The sequence below is a fragment of the Adiantum capillus-veneris genome, chromosome 17 (assembly GCF_014529385.1).
Source record: "Adiantum capillus-veneris isolate H3 chromosome 17, ASM1452938v2, whole genome shotgun sequence".
In the NCBI taxonomy this organism is placed as follows: domain Eukaryota; kingdom Viridiplantae; phylum Streptophyta; class Polypodiopsida; order Polypodiales; family Pteridaceae; genus Adiantum; species Adiantum capillus-veneris.
Window position 1 is genome coordinate 61,690,496 of NC_140947.1, and position 17,891 is coordinate 61,708,386.

At 44.1% G+C, this 17,891-nt stretch overlaps 1 protein-coding gene across 4 annotated transcripts in view; it reads right to left on the bottom strand.

The window, feature by feature from the left end:
• Positions 1 to 344: 344 nt before the first annotated feature.
• The window catches only part of LOC147437356 (sister chromatid cohesion protein PDS5 homolog A-like), a 136,849-nt gene continuing 119,302 nt past the window's right edge, over positions 345 to 17,891 (bottom strand). For all 4 annotated transcript variants that reach the window (XM_086486905.1, XM_086486904.1, XM_086486903.1 and 1 more), the window contains exon 35: positions 345 to 1,010. The gene's annotated coding sequence lies outside the window, so the exon portion shown is untranslated. The remainder of the gene's footprint in view (positions 1,011 to 17,891) is intronic.

Sequence of the window (17,891 nt, forward strand, 5' to 3'; positions counted from 1 at the left end):
ATGTGTCAAGAGGGCATGAAATGTTACGAAACCAATGCAGAGGCTTTGGCTTCGGTTTATCATGTATTCCACAACTCGTTCTATGACGATCATCTGAATCTTTTAACAATGCTCTAATTCAATGGGGACTTTACGTTACAAAAGGAGTACAACAAGAGGGACACAACAGCTAGGGGTACTCACATAGTACCAACTGAAACTACTGAAATGCTCCAAAAAAAAATAAAAAATCCTACATTTAATTAACACATTCTGAGCCTCTTTTAGACAAACCGAGGATGAGCAAAGAGTGAACAGAGAATGGTGCAGTTTTGAGAAAGCAGAACGTTTAAAAACCAATCAAAGCAGCGATACATATCTTGCTCCATTACTCTCCCTGCTCAGTATTAGAATAATTACAGCAGATTATTTCACTTTTACATATGTACCCTGTAAGCTACAGGTCACTGTTACAGCATTTTACATTGAAAAAAAGGAAAAAGTAACCAGGTTGATTAAAGTCATCCTGGCATATAGATACATCGGGTCCTGTGTACATGAAACCATGGTTTATTACACACTTGACTCATGTATCCTGATAATACTACTTTCCACTAAATGGGATCTCCCTTGATGTCCGACCAGTAAAATCTGTGATCTCTTCTGTAATTCCGATACACAAGTACAACAGGTGAAGCCTGCTTGCTACATCAACTTGTCAGCCTTTTCTTCCACTTAGGCTAGAACTAGCAATTGATGATTCAGGGAGCCCTGTAGATCTGTAAGCTTGTTTTCCACTTTTAGGTACGAAACCTACCTATTGATCAGATGGTAAGGGTAAGGCAGTCACTGCGTAGGGACAAAAAATTACTCATGGCCACCCTCAAGTTAGTTGTGTCAGGTCTGCAGCTCACCACCATTCACAACATGAACTTTAAGCAGATATCAAAATCTGCTGCCTATAGGTCCATGCAAAAACCATCAAAGGCATAATCTTTCCCATCACCTTCTAAAGTCGGAACATGCTAACCCTGAAACAGTCCACAAAATAATCAGACCACAAAATTTCAGGCCAAATGAGGAAGAGAGAGAAAGATATATTGACATCTCCTACAGGAAGATAGTCCATAATCAAAGGTCAAGGATGTCTTCTCGAAGACTTCACAAAAGAAAAAGAAACTACATGCTACACCATGAACCTCAAAATGCAATCCGTATGATTTCTTCAAACTCAATATCAACATAGAATGGTCAGAAAAGGAGAGCTCCAGCTGCAATGATGACTTTGACCTGCTGATGATGAAGAAGGCACATGTGCATAAGCAGGTGCATGATAATGAGTGCATGTGTCTGTGTGGCTCGGTAGTATCTAATGAGAGGGAAAATCAAAACCTAGAATGGTTGATGTGACCAAAAACAAGGTACAGCTGTTGACATTTTTTATATTATCTCAAAACTTTATTTAAGCGAATGTCTCTAAGAGGAGCTTACTATCTACTTTGTTGCAGAGCAGCGCTACCTTGACCTGTCGCAGCGGAGGATGACAGCTGAACGTGACCGATAACTAGACTCGACACAGGAGTTGGCCACGAAGATGGCTTTCTATAGAGAGCATCTTCTCCAACTCAAAGGGCATGGGTGGGTGACGCAACCCAGCTATATGGATACACATCTATCTCATGGGTTACAGTGTGCCATTGCTCACATACGGATTATTTGGTGAGCTGTTTCACGGTTAGCACCAGTATTTGGCTCTTGCATACTCCAGCCTGATTATTTGTGTGGCATAGGCGGCATATCTTGCTAGCTGCTGGTATCTCTCTGAATTTATCAGTCTCAATCTCAATCTGTCAAGGTCCACGCAAAAACCTTTTAAAGGCATAATCTTTCCCATCACCTTCTAGAGTCGGAGCATGCAAGAGCCAAATACTGGTGCCAACCCTGAAACAGTCCACCAAAAAATCAGGCCACGTCAACATCTTCGCAAGTCCTTCAGTGTGCGTGTGTGTGCACCCATAGGGTTGGGATTTTCATCATAACCCTTCTAATTGGGCCACTTGGCAAGGATCATAAAATTCTAACCGTTCTTTAATAATTGGGCCACTCGGCAAGGATAACTAAGTTGGTAAGAACTATCTTCTTTTTCTGCTTCTGTTAATGTTTAGGCCCCTCGGTCGGGCTCTGTTCGTTGGCTACGGTTAGGCTTGGGGAGCCCTGACCCGCTGGGTCTTCAGTGGCTTGACACATCAACATTTTGTGATACTCACACCCGTGGTACTCTCATTGGCCGAGCATTGGAGCTAGGGAGATCGAGACGCCCATGATTGAGGAGCAGAACTTCAAAGCATCGACAAAGACTACAACAGAGGATTCGCAAAACTATCCCAACATCCAAAGTAGAGATGACGATGGATTCACCCATTATATCACCCTCTTGCATTGGGCACCCACTGTATCAATGGTCACACATACACCCAAAAATCCAAGCACTCAAGGCGGACTCTCAAGCACTTAAAGAGGAGGTTTCAGCCCTCAAGCGAGAGCTTGCCGATACAGCAAACGATGGACCTGAAGAAGGAGAAATAAAACCCTCGATGACAGAGGAACTCAAAATTAACAAGGAACAGATACAGATGATCAAGCAGGAAGAGAAGCAAAATGTGGCAAAGACATCCTCAAGCCGAGAAATGGATGGAAGTTGCCAAGAAACGGAAAGAAAAAGAAACAACGCCTATCCCCGCTCATACAATCATTAATATGGCATTAGAAGTAGAGCAGAGGAGGAAGATTAGAGCTTTGCGTGTACGACTAACAGGTCTAAAAGACAGGGATGATGTGGAAGAGGAAGTCAAGGAACTTCTCTTCATGATGAGTGGTGAGGCTACTCAAACAAAGGCATGGAGAGTGGGAAGGAAGTGGGGAGACGTCAAATAACAGAGCATTACTCATGCGTTTCCCCTCCATGGAAGCGAAGGACTTCTTGAAGGGGCCTCCTACACTAGAGAAAACGGGGATATTTCTTCGAGATCACCTCAGACTCTCACAACTTGCCCATATGAGAGAAGTTATGCCCGAAATAAGGACCGCTCGAGAGAAACGGAAAGAGGCCTTCTACAAGGAAGGGCATGTGATTATTATGGAGAGGCGCTCTGCATGACGATGCAAACCTTTAGGACCACACTCAAAATTACCACCTTTAATTGTAAAGGATCTCTACGCCTCGATGTACATGCCTTTAGGGATAGTTTTATTGGAAGGGATATCATCTTCTACTCTGAGACACACCAAGCCCCTGAGAAATCCATGCCACATGTGAGAAGATATAGATGGAAGACTACTTGCAAGCACGAGACTCGATCGGAACATAGAGGATGAGGCTCGGGAGGAGTGGCCGTTTTATTTAGGGAGGAGTTGCAGCCATTAATACATATAGCCCGCAGGGATGAGCATGCTAAGTACATGTGGGTAAAACTGAGGGTAGAGACAGGCAGAAACCTCTACATTGCTATATGTTAATTCCCTCCTAGTACGTCAGTGTATGCAACACCTAGAAGACAGTGCCTCTTCGCTATTTAAGAATGATGACATATGGGAGTTTTCCAAGGATGGTGACAATATCATCCTAGGGGACTTCAATGCTAGGACTACCCATCACCACACAGTATTCTATGATGCTTCAGAGGAGATGCTTAGGAAGCTTGATGCTACAAAGATGGGCCTCTCCATACTATCACAGGATGAGGAGCACACTGAGTATGGTCGATACTTGATAGGCATGGGGACTACACATGGATTGGCCATTTTGAATGGCCTACAGAAATTTCCCACAATGGGAGGTTTTACATGTTTTCCACATCGACATAGGGCTAATACAGTGGATAATGTTATGGCTCAGCCAGACTCATTGAATTTTTTCAAGATTTCATGGTGGGCACTAGGCCATTTGGAGCAGAAGTTGACCATGCTATCTTGTCTTTCACTCTCATGTTTCAATTCAGCATAGCTCCCTTACGAGAGGTCTCCACACACACTCGGTATACCTTCATGAGGGAGATGGAGACCACACGCAATCTCTTGCAGTAGGCCCTCTAGCGTTTTCCTCCTCAACAAAAGTAACAAACTGTTGACGTGTCAAAACCCTCATTCTGCTGAAACGCTAACCCTAAAATCAAAAACCCTAATTTTGCTGAAACCCTAATCCTAAAATCAAAAACCCTAATTCTGCTGAAACCCAAACTCTAAGTCAAAAACCCTAATTCTGCCCGAAACTCTAACCCTAAAATCAAAAAGCCTACCCTAACCCTAACCCTGATTTGCTGACATGGCGGGCTAACGCATTGCCTGCTGTATGGACACCAATGCGATTTACGAAAAACTGGCAGCTTTTGGCATTGCTTTTTGGACCAGGAGCTTTTGAGTTTTGAAGGCTTTTCACTATAATTGCTTTTTAGGCCAAGGGCCTTTAAATATGAGGTTAGGGCTCATTCTCTAGCATGCTTCCTGAAGAAGGTGCAGAGTCTGGAGTACCGGCTTGTACTGTGTTGATGCAATATAAACAAATACCCAAAAAAGGGGCGCCAAGGTTTGGGGCCAATACTCTCTGGGGTGGAATTCCGCCACTCCGTGTCGTCTCTCTCTCTCTCTTTCAGTTCAGTTGTCATTGAAGTGCTAAAAGTTTGTTCAGTCTGTTCTTTTCTATTGGCACGTGGTGCCCGTCTTGTGACAATGGTATCAGAGCATCAGGCGTGTGCTTTTCTGAAAGCATACCGGTCCTACAAAAGAGCGGACAGAGCTATTGGAATTTTATTTGAGGCATCTTCGTCATCCAACTCGGGCTTAATAGGCACTCCCACCCTTACTTCATCGCGCATCGGGCGCGCTCCCGTCTTCACCGCTCATGTCTTACAGGGCATAAGTCATTAAGATCACTTGAAAAGAAGGATCCGATATTTGTTTCGAGTCACTGTTTTTCTCAAAAGCACTGCCATGCAGATGTTGATGTCTGTAGCTACCAAACCGAACACTCCAAGAACTTGGCAAGCTTTCAAGAAAAAAAAAAATTACCCAAAGTTATATGGTTTCTGACATCTTCCTTCGGAGTGCAACTTATGGCAGAGTGGGGTATCCTGAAATGCTTGCCATGGAAGCCTAGCAGATTATATCTTGAAATTTCTCGACATCTCTCAGTAGATGTCTCTTCACGAGCAGATGACCTTGGAGGTTTAATGCGATTGCTATCTTGGGACTACCATCGCCGCCAAAGTAACACTGTTTGTCCAAGATCTGACGGACCATGCTGTGCTCGGCTACGACCTCATGGAAGGAACCTAACCCTAATTTTTGGTGCAGGTTTCAAGATGGAAAGTCAGTCAACTTTTCGAGCTCGACTGATGTCAACATTGCTTTTTAAGTTTGAGTTCTATTTGATCTTGTTTGGTGATCCTGTTTGGAATTTGTTTGAAATGGATGGTATCTGTTTTGAACCTGTTTTGGTGCCGATTTGAATTCTTTGACTCTGGTTTGATACTGGTTTCAATGATTGGTGATTTTACTCCCGGGTGGAGAAGTGAGAAATACTGTTTTCGTGTTGTTTGAACCTCGGAACGACGCAGGCCGATGCCTAGGGAGCGTTTCGTTGTATGTTTGAAAACCTCCGAACGATGCAGGCCGATGCCTGGGGAGCGTTTGGTTCTATACTTGTAAATTAATTGTAGTTGTGACTCCCGGCCCGGACCTAGACGGTTATACGGGAGGAGTATTAAGAAGTCTGAGCAGTGGTTACTCTCAGCATCTCCAAACGACGTAGGCTGCGGTCAGGGGAGCGTTTGGTTGTAAAAGACCTCTATATCTCCCGGCCCGGACCTTTTTAGGTCATGCGGCAGGAGTGATGAGGAAGTCGTTGAATATCTCCCGGCCCGGACCTTGCTAGGTTATGTGGGAGGAGTGTTCATCGGCAGCTTTATGTTTCTATGTCTTGTCACATGCATATGTAAGCATTTGTGTTGCATTGTAATGTGCCAAGCACTGAATATTCCTAATTGGATGAGATTGCATGGCTATGTAATTTTAGTGCATAAAGACACCCATGGAAGATCAGTACGGTCTAGGTGTAATGGCTATTTTTACCACGCTCGAATATCCAAACTTTTGATCTGGACGAAAGGAGAAGCTAACTCCTTGATCAAAACAGCCGAAAGGAGAAGCTAACTCCTTGATCAAAAGAGCAGAAAGGAGAAGCTAACTCCTTGATCAAAAGAGCAGAAAGGAAAAGCTAACTCCTTAATAAAAAGAGTAAACTGGTTGTCCCTCGGAATGACCCTCGGAAATTTTTGAGCTAACTTGAGTTGTTTTGCAGATATGTTGTAATCGTTGAGGATTACTCTCTTTCAAGAAGAGGAGATGTAACAAACTGCGGACGTGTCGAAACCCTAATTCTGCTAAAACGCTAACCCTAAAATCAAAAACCCTAATTCTGTTGCAACCCTAATTCTGTTGAAACCCTGACCCTAAAATCAAAAAGCCTAATTCTACTCGAAACCCTAATTCTGTTGAATTCCTAACCCTAAAATCAAAAACCCTAACCCTAACCCTGATTTGCTGACGTGGCTGGCTGACACCTGCTTGCTGTAGGGACACCAACGCGATTTACGAAAAACTGACAGCTTTTGGCATTGCTTTTTGGACCACGAGCTTTTGAGTTTTGAAGGCTTTTCACTGTAATTGCTTTTTAGGCCAAGGGCCTTTAAATATGAGGTTAGGGCTCATTCTCTGGCATGCTTCCTGAAGAAGGTGCACATTCTGGAGTACCGGCTTGTACTATGTTGATGCAATATAAAGAAATACCGAAAGGTGCGCCAAGGCTGGGGACAATACTCTCTGGGGTGGAATTCCGCCACTCCGTGTCGTCTCTCTCTTTCAGTTCAGTTGTTATTGAAGTGCTAAAAGTTTGTTCAGTCTGTTCTTTTCTATTGGCACGTGGTGCCCGTCTTGTGACAACAAGACCCTCTCAGCAAGACCTACCGTTTTCAGCAAGCATCATCAGCCACTCTGTACCAGCGTTTTCAGCCATTCAGCGCCAGCGTTTCCAGCCATTCAGCATCAAAGTTGTCAGCCAGATAGAGAGCGTTTTTCAGCCATGTGCTTCAGCGTTTTTCAACAGACAATCCTAGCGTTTTCAGCCTGATCATACCAGCATTTTCAGCCTAACTCAGAGCTTTTGGCAATGTTCTCTATCACTCAAGGAAAGAACCACAAGAATTTTTCTTGCTTGTTGAGGTTGCACGTCACCCAAGTCCACTTGGGCGTGTCGATTCCTAATCGTGTTTTTGAAGAGTGACAACTAATCCAAGAAAGAAGGGCTTGTCCAGCCTCCCCTTGTTCCTCTTTTCACTCATTGAGAGCAGACCGTGCACTTAGAGGCCGGTCAATCGACGTGAGGTGGGAAAAAGCAACTTTGGTGTGAGCGGAAGGCCGCCAAGGGGTGCGCCCGCAGGGCAGAGTCGAGCTCGAGTAAGAGAAAAGCCTTCTCAAACGCCGATTGCAAGCTAAAGCATTCAAGAACTCAAGAATCTCAAGACCCCAAGTTCCTCGAGAACTTAACTACCCAAGATCTCAGTGTATGGTCATAACCCGTAGCCGAATGGATACTTTGCGTGAAGGTGATGAGAGTCGAGTTGGTGACGTAGAAGTTTCCCCACCAGGAGGATTTTTTCCGATCCTCCCCCATCCCCATCTATCCCACGAATTGCACCAAATCCTATGGAGGCTTTAGTGAAGTCGATGATGGACATGATGCTACAACAAGAGGCGCAACACGCCACCTTGGATCGCGAGCCCGAAGAAAGAAAGGCAACTATAGAGCTTAAGCGTGAGCAAGTACGCGAAGCTCAACGCATAGCAGCCCAAGAAAGGAGAGCGGCCATGGAATTAGAGCGTGAGGCGCAAAGAGACCAACGCATGCAAGAGTTGGTCAAAGAATGCACACATACTCACCTCGACATCCGAGTCGGTCAAAGATGTGGGCACTTCATTAGGTAGAACAAGTAGAGTTCTGAACTCCAACAATCCAGTCACCGAAATGTTGACGTTCAGTAAGTATGACGGTAAGATGGATGTTAATGTTATTCATTCTTGGTTGCATCAATTTAATGCTTATTTTGCAACAATTAAGAAAACAGGGGATAGCAAAGTTTTGAAGGCCGCCATGTATCTTGCCGGTGATGCCATTAATTGGTATCAAGCGTCGGAAGAGGCACAGATGGCCGCAACTCATTTATGCTAAGGAAGGTCGATGTTAGCAATGTCACGTAAAGGGTCATATTAAAAAGGCTTGTCCTAAGACAGCACCACCTAGAGAACCCAAAGCACCAACAACCACCACAAGCACTTTAGTGAACCAAGCTGAGTCTCCACATGTTTCTGGCGCACACATTGATGAGTCTCTATTTAAATGTTATGGTCATGTGAAGGATCAACGTTTTGTCATATTGTTTGATTCAGGCAGTATGCATGATCTGATTGGTGACTCTCATGTAGAGAGAGCCCGCCTGGACGTTAGCCAGAAAACTCCTCTCGAGGTGTCGGGCTTCGCTCCCCGTATGGACTCTCTCATTCCGCAAGAGTGCCTTGATGTGCTATTCACCGTTCAACAAGCTTCCTTCCGTAGAAAATTTGTCGTGTCTCCTCTCTCAGGATGTGATATGATTTTGGGCATTAGATGATTTCGTGAGCATAACCCTCTCATTGATTGGGCAGACAATACGCTCCCTCTAAATGCCAAAAGTGACTCTCCAATGATCATTCGTGGTGAGAAGGGTATGCATTCTTTACCTCTCATTTCTCATATGCAGGCGAAGCATGAATTACAAAGAGGAGAACGAGCGGCATTCATCTATGCCTCTCTAGTTACCCAGGAATTCAGGCTCCAGACACGTATTCAGCTTTGTTTACCAAGTATGAACACCTCTTTTTGCAGGATGATCTTCCACCCCGTCTCCCTCCCGAGCGGTCAGAGGACCATCGCGTCGAGCTCACGGAGGGGCTACAACCAGTGAGTAACGCTCCCTACCGTTTGAACAAGACTCGAGACGAAGAATTAGAGCGGCAACTCACGGAGTTGGTGGCAAGAGCATTCATACGTCCTAGTGTAAGTCCTTTTGCTGCTCCTATTTTATCTGTTCACAAGAAGGATGGTTCGTCTCATTTGTGTGTTGATTACAGGGCTTTGAACAAGATGACCGTCAAGAACAAGTTTCTGATGCATCGCATTCAGCATATCATCAATAGGCTCAATGGGGCAAAGATTTTCAGTAAGGTCGATCTCAAATGTGGATACTATCAGGTAAGGGTATTCAAAGATGACATCTACAAGACCGCCTCTCGCACAGAGTGAGGGCAATGGGAGTATGTGGTTATGCCTTTTGGATTGACAGGTACCCTGGGTACGTTTAACCGTCTCATGGTAGGCCGTTTCGGCGATATGGTTGGCGTGCGTGTGTTTATCTTTCTTGATGATATTCTCATTTTTTCTGCATCGTGAGCACAACATGAAAAGGATGTAGAAAGGGTTTTAGCCCGTTTGGATGAGTGTCAGTTGTACATTGCAACTAAGAAATCTGAGTTTATTCTCACTGAAGTTACTAATCTAAGTTATATCATTTCTGCAAAAGGCCTCAAGCTCGATCCCGCGAAGGTAGAACATAATCGTAATTGGGATTTGCCCAAAACTGCATATGATGTGCATTCTTTTGTTGGTTTATGTCAAGCATATAGTTCGCACATAGAGAATTTTACACGCATTGCCACACCCATGACAGATGTTTTGAAAGTGCCTGGTAAAGCTAACCCTGTTGCAGATGCGTTAAGTCACAAAGGACAGATCTTGACTCTTGAGTCAAGATCCACAATTTCTATTGAGGGTATGTCTTCGACAGCATGAAGAACCAATATCCAGATTCCCAGTTTGTTAAGCAATGATTGCAGGCTCTTGCTTCACAAGGGTCAGCAACTATCTTATTCGTAAGGTTTGTTGTATTTTCGCCACCCTCTATGTGTGTCGCCCTCTCTCAGGAGAGCCATATTGCACGATGCTCATGAGACTCTCACGGGTGGGCACAGGGAAATAAACACCACTTTGGAAAAAAATAGAAAGATTCTTTTATTGGCCTAACATACGACAAAATGTGTTTCCTTATGTCACACGGTGCACCTTTGCCAAAAGGTAAAAGCTCCTCGGCATAAGCAGCAAGGCCTCTTGCTACCGCTGCTTATGACTGACAGGCCTTTTCATGACATTTCTATGGATTTTGTGACTAACCTTCCACCTAGTTTGAACCCTCAATGTTTAACAATTGTTAACCGATTCAGCAAATTTTGCATGTTGATTCTTTGTGAGCCCAGAGTCACCGCACAAAATGTAGCACGGTTGTTCATAAACCATTGGTACCTCCTCTGTGGTTTGCCAAAGTCAATCGTTTCAGATAGGGATATTGAGTTCACGTCCAATTTTTGGCGGGATCTCTTTGAAAATTTTGGCACTAAGTTCAATTTTCCATCGACTTTTCATCCATGATCAACAGTCTCATTGCGAGCTCTATCTCCCATTCGTTCAAGAAAAATTTTAAATGACTCTTATTACTCTGCTATTGGACGTGGCAGGCTTTCTCTCTCACACACACACACACACACAAACACACACACAATGATTGCGGCAGAAATGCCACGTGGCAGCAGTACAAACCCCCCACATAATGCACTGTGAAGCTGACGTGGCCAACTGTACGGAATCCTGGAATTTACCGCGCGGATGACGTAGCATGCTTTACCGCATTCCGAAAATTACGCTGACAGATTTCACATCATCTTTTGGGGATTGTATGCTTTAATTTTACTAAAATTTTTTGGACTCAATGCTTTTGAGTAAGAAGCTTTTCGAATAGAAGATTTTTGGGGCTCTGTTTTTGGGCATCCCTTGTACCTTTAAATAAGTGGGCAAGGCCTCGCTGCTCAGAGCATCTGGACGCAGAGTCTAAGAGTGAGCATTTGCCTGCTCCCTTGTATTTTGAACACAGATTAATACAAAAGAAATACCGAAAGGGGCGCCAGTCTTTGGGGCCAATACACTTGGGCACGGAACTATGCCGCGCTGTGTCAATTTTGTGAATTGTTTTGAAGTGAATCTCTGTTGTGTCGCGGTAGAATCTTGACTTCGAGTGTCCAAATTGTTATAGTGGTATCAGAGCACGGTGGATTTCTCTTCTACTGAGAAATCCGGTCCTTTTCTCGCGGCACTTATGGATTCCAACAAGAACCAACCCACTTCTTCTACATTTGTGAATGCGGGAGGAGATCACGGAGAAGATTCGAATGAGCAAACAGAGGCAGAGTACGGCCCACCTAGGCCTACTCAGTCTAAGATTGAAGAGATGGAACGTTGACAATTGGTTGACAATGCAACAAAGCAAATGATTAAAATTGCGAAGGATCCAAAATTTGCGAAACTGTTGTCTCAGCAATCCCTCACAGAAGAACATACCCAGTGGCAGAAGGCCACAGAGCCACCCATCAAACCGGCAACCAAGAAACCTTCTTCTCCGAGGATGTTTACAGAGCAAGAATAACAAAAGGTGGTTCAGACACAGATCACCAGGTTTTTGGACGCAAACAACAAATCCAAAAAGCATGAGTAAAAGCATAAGAAAGGAACTGACTACCCGGGTTATTTGGGTCGTCAATCTTCTTTTGCATCGGCAAAAGAGCAGAAGAAGCGTGTACGATTTGAAGGACTATCCAAATCTTCTTCTTCTTCTAGCAGTTCTTCTAGCTCTTCTAACCCGGCCGAACAAGACAGAAAAGACAAAAAGAGATGGAAAAAGAGGAGTCGTCCTCAGACAGTTCGGACTCCCACGATCGCATGTTTTATGCAAAGAAGAAGCATTTTTACAAAGCCAACCAATATGACTGCCTCAAAGATAAAAGCAAGAAAGTAAAAGAATTCAAAGAAGGTGGACAGTCAATTAAGTCTGACTCTTTTTCTGGATTCTCAGATGCTCCGAGGGCTTTGGCCTTCATACAACAGTTTACCATAGCTTTCTCAGGACGGCATTACTCAGTGCACTCCAAGATTAGGGAGCTACATCTTTCTTCAAGGGAAATGCTCGAACATGGTTGTCCACCCTTCTTCTTAGAAAGGAAGCTCCAGTTAAATGGTTGGCTTTCTATTTCTGCTTGGCTGACTCATGAGTACGAACGAGATATACGAACTGCTTGGTATTATCTTTGGATGACCAAGGGAGATTCTATGGACACTTCTTGCGAGAGATTTTGGAACTCTTTTCTACCAGCCTCTTCATTTAAGAAGGTCTCCTTTAAAGAATAGATTGAGCGGTTTTGTTGCAGACTTCCTATAGAGATCCGAGACTATTGCTTCGAACAAAAGTCAAATTCTATTCAAGAATTGATGGGCCATGCGAAACCGGGTTTTGCGATACATTCGGGCAATTTAACTTACCCCACTCATGAGATCTTGACTCTGAGAACCCAACAAACTTCTAACAATAAAAGTAGAAAGAGAAAGAGTTCCCAAGAAAAGACAGACAAGACTTTACGATCCCGACAGAGTCTTCGAGAGAGGGCCAACTACATGAAAGAGGGCAAGTGTTTTGGATGCGGGGAACATGGGCACGTCTCCGCGAAGTGCCCGAAAAAGGCACAACAAGAACAAAATGAAAACAGGCCAGAGAGTTTGAGAGCAAGTGAGGAACGTGGCAAAAAAGGCAAGATGAACGCAGGACTGGTTCTCGATTGCATGGGTAATGACCTAAGCACGATTAATGAAAGTACAGAACTTTGCCGAGCTTGGAGCAAAGTGAAAGATCAAGAAGCCGTGATTTTCTTTGATGGAGGAGCCAAGGCCAACTCCATTTCACCTGAATTGTCAGCGCAGCTCGAGATTACACACGATCGGATGGGACTACAAGCAGAGGCAGTTCCAGCGGCACCCGGACGGGACATAGCCATTACACCTGTCATTGGTAAACTTCGGTTGCATTTTCACGGGTATTTGGGGCACGAGGACTTTTACATAATGCCCTTGGAAGGTTGTGATGTCCTTCTTGGAGTCCCTTGGTACCATAAGAACAACGCCGTGGTCGATTATACGACGAAGAAAGCGACATTGACGTATGAAAAGGGTCGAAAAATTATACTTGATGTGAAACTAAAGGGCGAGTATGTCCCTGTTGTATCGGCTTTGGCCGTTTCCAAATTAATAAAATCCTGTCTGTTTGTTTACTCAATCTATTTGAAAGAGTTAAATCATGAACACAGGACGAATATGTCTAAACTTGATAACAAATGACAAGATTTTCTCCACACTCATGCCGATTGCTTTACTGAAGGCCTTCCAGGAGAGTTGCCATCTCGTCCTGAGGATCATATTATTGATCTCGAACCTGAAAGCACACCATCGAACTGGCCACCTTATCGTGTGAGTCGAGCCTAGAATGAAGAGATTATGAACATAGTGAAAGACCTCTTAGAAAAGGGTCTTATCCAGCCGAGTACTTCACCCTACTGCTCTCCGGTGTCGTTGGTTTTAAAGAAAGACAGATCTTGGAGAATGTGCATTGATTATAGAGCTCTCAATAAAATCACCATCAACAACAGATTTCTGATTCCGAGGATCAATGATATTCTTGACAGATTACAGGGATCCTCTTGTTTCCGCAGGATCCATTTGAAAAGCGGATATAATCAGATCCAGATCCCGCCGGGAGATTTCTACCAAACAGCTTTTTGGACGAGCTTCGGTTTATATGATGCCTTTTGGCCTTACCAATGCTCCAACGACTTTTAATCGAATGATGGATAGGATTTTCAAAGAGTACAGATCTTTTGTTGGCACTTTCTTTGATGACATTATAGTCTTCTCCAAGGATGAGGCAGAACATAGACAACATATGCTACAAGCCTTTCGGGCATTGCGAGATCACAAGTTAGTAATCAATGCCAAGAAGAGTAAATTTTTCTTAACGGCGATACACTTTTTGGGACAAATCCTCTCAGCAGCAACAGGAGTACAGATGGACCCTGCCAAGATTCCAGTGAAGAAAACAGTCAAGCCGGATCATTAAGTGAGACTGTTCATTGCCCATCTATTCAGATTGCATGGCATGCCTGAGACAATAGTCTCTGATAGAGATCCCCGATTCACAAGTTTGTTTTGGAAGGCTATTTGGGAGAACATTGACACACGGTTGCAGTTCTCGTCATCTTTCCACCCACAGACAGATGACCAATCTAAGATTGCAAATTCAATCGTACTAGATAGCACGAAAGAAAGACTTTTGAAGCCGACCAGTACACAAGGGACTCGGATACTGCTTTGGCCAAGGTCCGGGAGGCTCTAGCAAAATCTCATGAAAGACACAGGAAGGCAGCAGATCGACATCGTCGCGATTTCAAATTAAAGAAAGATGATTAAGTGCTCGTACGATTGCGAAGGCACGCCTGAGTAAAAAAAAGGGAAAGCGTTGCTAAATTGGCTTTATTTGCTAGGAAAAATAATTCTAAATGAATTATTGGATTTATAAGTGAAAGGGTTTTTCTCGCTTGGAACACCAGGAAAAATAATTCTAAATGAATTATTGAAATGTTAAGTGAGATGGTTTTTCTCACTGGAGACATCCGAGTAGAGAGTATCCCTAGTGCGTCATTCAAAGTAATGACAGGAGCACTGTGAAACAGAATATCTGTAAGGCCACCAGGAACGGGTACTTCTGATGCATCACAACGGATGGGTGACAGAGAGCATCAGTAAGAAGTATCCAACCATTCGGGAACGGACATCTCTGATGCGTCATAGGATGGGGTGACATAGAGCATCATGAAGGCGATTGTACCGTAAGTTCGGTAGGAAAGGACTAGGTGATGGGTATTCCTGATGCGTCACAAGGTGGGTGACGGGTGCATCGGAAAGGGGATATCCATAGTCGAGAGGAAATCCGAACTGGAAAGAGGAATACACGTAAAGAGCAAGCACAGAGAATAAACATGGGTTCTGAGAAGCTTTTCTAGAAAAGCGAAATATTTTAACGAGTTTTCCGGGAAGAGCAGACGCTTTCCCACGAGGAATCTATGTCTGCATTACATTTGTGCATGTGGTTGCATCCAAGGACGCCTGGGAAGTGCTGTGAAAAGCATTGTTTTAAACTTATAAGGTTTGTTTGAGTTTTAGGGCAGGTTCATACCAATTTTAAAATATGCCGGCCGCCCACTTAATAAGTGGGCAACCACTTGGAAAATAAAGCAACAAAACCAGCCAGTGAATTCTCTCTCCCTATTTCAGGTAGAACATCAAAGAAAAAAAAAAAACTGACGCGCTCTGTACGCGGCAAGCCTCTGCTCAGCTATTCCTGCTGTGGCCAGGGAGCTATAAAAGCACCACATGTCCTCACTTAGAGGAGGCGTTACCAACGTCAGCAAGAGAAGACTGGGACGCTCGAAGACGCAAGAGATCGCGAGACTACAAAGCACAGAAGTCGCTTTTCTCGCGCAAGAGCGATAGGTATCTATTGAGGATTCGCCATACGAATTGTTGTCCTGTGTTTGTGTGTGTGTTTGCATGTACTTCATCGTGAAGGAGAAGCGGAAAGGCTTCAGCCTACGCTTGGGAATTCCAGGAACGGAATTCGAAAATTGTATACAGAGTCTCGATTCCGAGTACAAACAGAAAAAGGATTGAGAGCTCATCTCTCGGATTTCCCTTACAGGAGGGAACGACCATCGAGTCAGAGAATTAGAACGGAGGGGTTTTCTCCGGTTCTTGTGCTTGTAAGAAAAAGATTCTCCCTAATAAAGGATTCTCTTTAAGGGGGAAGGACCAGCCCATCTTCTGGTCCCTAGTATTGTGTCGATCTTCTCACTCTCTATCTCTCTCTCTAATCTATTTCTCTCTATATCCTCTGGCTTCAGTATTAAGTAATAAATCCTATTTATCCTAATATATTTTATTTTGCTATGCGCTCCCGTTGTGACAAAAAGGAGCAGCATTTTCCAAAGCGTAGCATGAGAGACTATGGACCTTTCCAAACAAAAGAAAAAATAAATGATGTCTCCTTTAGACTGAACCTGCCCAATACTCGGAAGATTCACAATGCTTTTCATGTGAGTCTCTTGAAGCCCGATGATGGGGAGCCAGATGAGCAACCCGAAGTGGAGGAAAGCGAGGGGATCTTCCTTCCAAAACAAATATTGGCACATATAATTAGAACGATTAAGGATAAAGTGATTAGGCGGTTCTTGGTTAAATTCAAGAACCATCCTGCAATGGATGCGAAGAGGATGGAGGAGGACCTAGCAGAAACTCCTCAGATTTTGGAACTTTACCTTGAAGCATTCGGTTTAGCATAGTTGACTATACTCCGATAGAACCCCGATTTCAGCATGCGATTACCCCGATTTTTTATATAGAGTCACTGATGTCCCTTTGGGTTTCAGGGATATTGTTGGGCTGACAGTATTGTGCTGTATGACTTTATGAACTAGAATTCCCGAATATGAAAATGATATTGATTGATTTGTACTCGACTTGTTTGAGTGCAGGAACTGAAAGACAAAATGACTGCACCATTTCGGTCTCAGAAATCTCTACAGACATGATTGAAATATGGATTAGTTAATCGGGCATCTCTAAGGTCCTGACTGGATCTAGATGCAATTACTAAATACGTTGCCGATTAATCATGGTCTGAGATTTGGAATGAATTTGAATGAGATCTGTCATGTGATGTCATGTGATGTCAAGTGATCACCTGTGATGTGACTATCGATTGGTACATGTGGTAGATGTGTTGTGCCTAGTACGTCGGTACTAACAGTCAGTGTCTACTAAGATAGTTTATGGCCTCTGTTTGTTTTGCAGGCGTAATCGAGCCTTCGACGGCAATTACAATTCTTTTAAGAGGGGGGTATGTCACAAACTGCTGACGTGGCAGGCTTGCAAAAACACAAACACACACACAGTGACAACAGCAGAAATGCAGCGTGGCAACAGTCCGGACCCCCCGCATCATGCACTGGCAAGCTGATGTGGCCAGCTGTACGGAATCCCAGATTTTACGACGCTGATGATGTGGCACGTTGTACGGAATTCAGAAAAATACGTTGTCACTGTCGTCGTCGCCTTCGTCGTCATCATCATCCTCGACTTAGCCTTCCCTTGCATCATAGCATCAAGTTCATTGCATCAACACCATTGTTCTAAATTTGTGCAATCAATAGCAAAGACCTCTCTCGCCATCGAGAGAGGGGCCCTTGGAGAAGGGTTTGAGAACCACTGGTGTCGTATTCTTCTCTCTCTCTTCCTCTCAGTCTCAGCACTTCAACTCACAGTAGCATTCACTTTGTTTGTGATGATTGCCCTCTCTCTATAAAGCATGGAACCTCCTCCATCCACTTTGCATCAAGAGCCAGATGGTTCCTGAACTTGATAAAAATATCGGTGGACCACCCTACTCTTCACTTTCCTTTCCTTGTGCGATACGAACTAGTGGTTGTTGCTATGGCGCCCTATCCTTTGGCACATCACTCTTAAGGTTTTTGATGTAACCAGATGGCACCACGTGCCAGCTGAAAAAACAGACCTTTAGCACTTCAAACAACTGAACACACACACACACACACACACACACACACACACACACAAACACAAACAAAGACACACACACACAGAGCGAGAGAGAGTCCACACAAGACAAGGAATGGAGGAGTTCCGCTCCGAGATTGCAATGGCACCAAATTGTGGTGCCCCTTTCCGTATTTCTTTACATTGCTTGAACAAGGTACAACTTTGTGGTTTTGCTCTACTTCTCCACGCGGTAGAATGCTAGAGAGAGAGAGAGTCCACAACACTT